The sequence below is a fragment of the Triplophysa rosa genome, linkage group LG16 (assembly GCF_024868665.1).
Source record: "Triplophysa rosa linkage group LG16, Trosa_1v2, whole genome shotgun sequence".
Lineage (NCBI taxonomy): Eukaryota > Metazoa > Chordata > Actinopteri > Cypriniformes > Nemacheilidae > Triplophysa > Triplophysa rosa.
The window spans coordinates 14,591,187-14,597,304 of NC_079905.1; positions in this window are offsets into that span (position 1 = coordinate 14,591,187).

The following is a 6,118-nucleotide window of genomic DNA, read 5'->3' on the forward strand; positions in this document are numbered from 1 at the left end:
TGAGCGAGTGTGGAGCGATTTCACCGGATCGGGATGAAATTGTAGGTGAGCGGGGAGCGGAATTGAGCGGAGCGGTGTGGTGCGACTTTGAGCGGTGAAGCGGGGGGGGGAAGCGGACACCCACGTGAGCATGGAGCGGAAATTCTCACCGCTCAGCTCCGCTCACATGTTCTGAATGGGAGTGAATGGGGGGGAATTTTTTGAAGCTCCAAAAAGTGTATATGCATATCCATATTGACAGCGCAATTAACGTTAATGTCTAACTGTCGTTATTCACGCTGCGCGTGAACCTCAGGCTTGCTTTTCCGGCAAAAGAAGCAGACGTGTCGTAAGTTCCAGTGACGAACGCACACACTTTTTGGAGCTTTCAAAAAATGCCCCCCCCCCATTCACTCCCATTCTACCACTTGGAAGAAAAATGATACGTGGGATTATAAATCCGACTGCATTATTCTTCAAGATGAAAGTCATATGCAGTCAAGTAAAACACGGGGAAATTTAGTTTTGCCTCTGAAATATCGCTTTAAGATGTAAGAATGAGATATAATGTAAAATCCCACAAGCATCAATAAAAACACATCAGCAAAATGTCAAAGAGTCAAACATGTGTCGTTTTGAGTGTGTTCCTGTCTGGTATCTAATCCCTTTTGTCCAGAAGATGAGTGGAGTCACGTTTCAGTCGTGTGTGTGTGTGTGTGTGTGTGTGTGTGCGCGTGTGTGTGTGTGTGTGTGTGTGTGTGTGTGTGTGTGTGTGTGTGTGTGTGTGTGTGTGTGCGTGTGTGTGATGTGTGTGTGCGTATTCATATACTCGTCATGGATAGGTGCTGTTCTCTGGATCAGGACAAGATCGGTGCTATCTGTGTGTCAGAGCCGCAGAGGGAGTTGGGTGTCTCTTGACTCATGCATAAAACATGGGTCTCAGTCAATGCGAACAGACGTGTTGAGACAGGACACACACATCCACGTCCACTCTGAAAACTGGACGGAGACCCATAAAGGGCCAGATCTTGCCCTGGATATGAGCTCATGGTTGGGGAACGAGAGGAAAAGTTTCGGCTGACGCTGGTCCATGACTTCCCGTGGGCACACTCTGGCGCACTACAATGGAACTGTCACGAAGGCTGCACTGGATCCGCAACCGACCCTGGAGGGCCCGAGCACGTCACAGAAAGTTCAGCAGTGAGTGTGAAATGTTTATGTGTATGTGTGAAAAAAATACCAAGAGAGGGAAAAAATGTTACCTTGACCAAGCTTTGGTGATGTCACTCCAAACGGCCTCATGCTTCTTGCTTAGTCATCCATCCACAGTGTTTTTATATTTCAGTTCAGTTAAATATTCTGTAGGTGGGATCGAGTGTCTGTGTGTTCACATTTGTGTATGAACAGAAGGGAAAGCGTGATGGAGGTGTGAATGTACATAATGTGCACAATAGCTTCTCTTCCAGTCGGAGATAAACACTATGGGTGTCCGGGATCGAGTGTTGGTCATGCTCTGACTCGTGCTTTGCTCTGATTGGCTGAGAGCCAGTGATGCTGATTGGTGATGTGAGGAAGTGACCCTAGACGTATTCTTCAGATTCATGGCGGACATTGTTGCGTTCCAAACCTGTTCGAAATTCTTGAAGGTGAACTGTTGGCGCATGCTGCTGGCTATTATTTAAGAATGTAAATAAATTGCTGTACTTACTTATTTCTTTGCTTGCATTGGAATTTAGTGCTTTGTCCAATTATATTCTTGGCTGTAATAGTACATTTTGGTTAAATAGTAATATTTGGATTAGCATTATTACAACAGTGTATCTCCTTTACACAGACTTGGTTAGGTTTTATCTGAACAAGTTTTATTGGTCTCATGCACAGCCAGGGTTAGTGGATATTTTTATAACAATAATCGGTCTGGTGTCGAAAATTTGCTTGTTATGTAAACAATGGAAGTCTATGCGACCTCCCTAATACAGTAAAGCTTGAAACCTTACTGTCTGCGAGGGAAGATGAGAGAATGCAGAAGAGATCATATGATAGCCCAGCGCTCAGCATGTCTGCTTTAGTCTGAACCCACTGACATTTAATGTTTAAAAAGAGCTCACAAGAAATGATGCCGTTTATTCCACCTGTTCTGCTTTTTACATGAACAGCTAAATATATGCAAACATGGCCAAGAAGCTTAAAAATGCATTAACCTGTCTTGATAACTGCAGACCAGTTGTCTGTCTTAACCTGCGCTGCAGTTCTTTAACTGGAGATGCTGTCCTCATTCTCTCTGGTTTGGCACGGAGCATTGCCACAAAATAAAAAAGCAGTCATGACTTGGCTCAGAGGAGATCAACCCTGTGAAATGAATCAGATGTTTATTAAATAGGGCATGATGCTGATTTGCTGTTCGCTGTTACACCCCCGTGTCCGAAAGACTACAGCGAGAGTGAAAAACAGAGCAGGATGAAATCCCGTTTTACATGTGACACAAAAGATTTGGTTCAGGCTCATCAGTCGAATGTCCCGTGACAGTGGAGGGGACCTGTGGACTCAGAAAGCCGTACTGTTGTTAATTAACCAAAGCCTTGCTTTAGATTTGGAGCCCATTCATGTCTCTACAAATCGAAGGATAAATGCCTCATTTGTTGTTTTGGGAGTGTTGACCATGTGACGTGAATTCCAACTCATTTACTCCAAGATCTGAACTATATAAATTAGTTTCTGCCTGTTTCTTATTGGACACAAGTTTCAAACCTGAAGGGGGTGTCCCGATATCTTTGTCCATCTAAACACCTGGATGTGAATCACATTAGGTCCCTTTGCATAAAGGTTGTATCAGGCGCTTGTTAAAGCTCTGCAACACATGTTGAAATGCATCATAGGAGTCTTAAAATAATCACAGATCCATCCGTGAAACGGCGGCGCGGCTCTATTCCCCTTTGTGTCTGAGAAAAGTGTGACGGCTCTCTGTAGATTGTAGATAAAAAGATAATCTGCGTGAATTGAACTCCACTCCGCCCGTATTAAAATTAATTGTCAGGAACGCCCCACGGTTTTTTGAAGGCTGCACACACACGCAGAGCTCTGGGGGGGCTTATTTAATTTCAAAGACCGCTTTTATCTCAGTGAAGAGCATGTCTGTACCATTACATCAAGACGCACATATAGACACGGTAGAGATGTGTTTGTTCCAGCCAGACAAAAGGAACGGCAGCATGGGGAATGAGGGCTCGATCCTCTCCACATGAGGGGTGGGAAGGACCCCAGAGCTCTAGACTGTATCATCTCTGGGGTACGAGCTGTCTGACACCAGACGTCTTACCTGCAGAGTCTTTGAAGAGCACGAGAGGACGGTGGAGAAAAAAACCAGAAGAGGATAATGGAAGAAACACCAACAGAGCATCTGACTATATAGAATCTATTGATGCTGAAGTTGAAGAGATTTGGTTGCCTCCAATTTCCTCCGAGGCTTTTGTTGAAGATTTGGGGAGATGAAAGTATTGATCTAAGCCTTTGTGTGCTGTAAGCTATCTGACAAGACACTCCGGGTACATCCTCAAAGAGATGCTTGATGATAGTGATTTATCAGATGTGCTCAACATCGATTTGTGCCTTGCATGGTTGACCCCAGAGATTTTTCAAGGTCTTGATTGGTCAGAATGCATTTTGGCTGTTTGTTAACATGACAACAGCTTGTATCTTTTATGCTTAAAGGTGGTCTGTGTAATTTTTGGGAGGATCTATTGACAGAAATGCAACATAACATACATACAGCGTTGCTGTAATTTTGCAGCAGGTATGCCAGCAAATTTACTGTAAATTTGATTACTACTTAATATTTTCCTATCAGTACTGTTTTAAATTTAAAATAAAACACTTTGACTTTTGAAATTCAAGAAGATACTGGTCTCATTATGTTTGTATCTCCTCTTTGCCCCGCCTCTCTGAAAAGCGCAGATTTTTTACAAAGCTCATCGCTCTGAAAAGCGAGGTGTGCTATGATTGGCCAGTTATTCAGTGCGTAGTAATTGGTCGAATACTGCAAGAGTGGAAATGTAACGCCTCTTACCATATTTGGAACAGGTTCCAAAGCAATTGTACAGACAGGTACGCCTACATTACTTGAGTATACATTTGGGCAGTCTTAGTCAAATCATACCACGAACTGACGTGGATTTGTGGGGGTGTGGTTACACGAGGCTTCTTGCATCTTGCATCTTTTGTCCCGACACTTTAATTTTTGCAATTTTACCTGTCTAATACATGCATGGGCAACTGGAAAAACACGTGTTCGCGGCATATGACCCCTTTAAGTTATTACAGTTTATTCATGATAGAGTACATTTTACTCTATAGCATTCACAAAACAACATGTGCTTGGGACTGTTAAACTTCTATACAGTTTGTAAACAATTCTTTGTCTGTAGTTCCGGATAAAGAACTGGTGCATTGCTCCCTCTGCTTCTTGTAGCATTGACATCTGTGACAAATCACTGATGAAACTTAGATGCCAAAAATAGTCCTCTTTCTTTTTTGATAACCCCGTACCCTTCTGAGGAGTCTAAAGCAGACATTGTTATTCTTAGAGTCTGTCTTGTCAACAATCAGACAGATTAACACTATGATCAGAGCCTGAAGCCCATTTCCACCCACAGAAACACTCGGGAGAGTGAAGCATGTCCACCCACTGAGACTAGAGCTCGTGCCATGGCAGCAGGATGCAAAGTGCCCATACATTATCCTCATATACTGTAAACCGGATTGAAAATCATTTGATTTTGGAAAGGTTTTATTTGTTTTTGTCAGCTCTACCATTTTAGCCACACACATACACAGACACACAAGTCTTTTCTATTTTAGGCAGGTCCATTAAGATAAGACTAGCATGTTGCCACACACCAACAATGACTGTTACTTAATATTGCCATCTGAGAACTCACAATGAGGCACAAGAACCCCCTAGAGAGAGGACGGGTGAACATTAAACATACGGCAGGAGTCTGTGGTGTTGCTAAGTTGCATTTGTTTTCAGATCAATATTTAAAGTTTACAGGAACATTTTGGCATACACGTTTGTTAGCATTGTTAGTTAGCATGACCAGTTTTTATTTCTGACTGATGAATCTGTAAGGTTTAGAAAAAGTGTTTTCCAAAATGAATGTTGCGCTTTAGTGCCCTTCAAAAACCATCAGTGTTCATTGAGGAAATGAAAACGGTTACTACTGTATTTTTACCATAAAGGGGTCAAATTTTACTGACTAAAACGTGACACCCTGAGGTGAAGTAATGTTGAGTGCATTGACCCAACCACTGTAATAAAATAAACACTTTTTCTCAATTAAAGGAACAGTTCCCCATAAAGTAGGCTACATTCATCCAGGCTACATTAAAGTAACCCCAAATTTCCCAGTGAGTTAATAAATGCCAAAAAAATGAAACGATAAATTTGTGAGAGAAAATCGTTAATACTTTGAGCTATTAATCATTTTAAATAAGAAGATCTGAGCACCAAATTCAAACGTTTCAGCACATCAATAAAACTGTAGTTCAGTCCTCAATTCTGATTGGTCAATAGCTTTATTCATGATAAAACACAGCTATGACACTACGCACCCTTAGCAACCACCTTTAGCAACGTAATTGAAATATTCTGTCACTGTTGGAGTCAATCAGGGACTATTTTTAAGTGATTTTTATTCATGAAAGTTGCATTGATAGATATTTTTGGCTTTAATATTTCTATTGTGTGGAGGTAACCGTTTTATAAAAGCAATAAGGTGCTTGGGGCTAGTGGGTTAAAACCCCGCCCTTCACCCGTGACTTATTTACGATAAAGAACAGCCTCTCGTACCTTATTGCTTACTTCAATCTCATTGGTTCTTGTGTGTCTTGTGACAAAACACACACAGTATGACAAATAGTCACGAAACATGTGCGACTCAATGAGATTTGACGTAACTGACACTCCGCCATATTTGATTTATGCACTCAGATCTGCTTATTTCAAAATTTTATTTGGATTACTCTCAGCATTTTGAGAAACATTTTGAGAAACACATAAAATAAAATTATTTGTTTGTTCACCTGATGGATATACATCTATGATGACATGTGGGTTAGTAAATTATGAGAGAATTAAGATTTT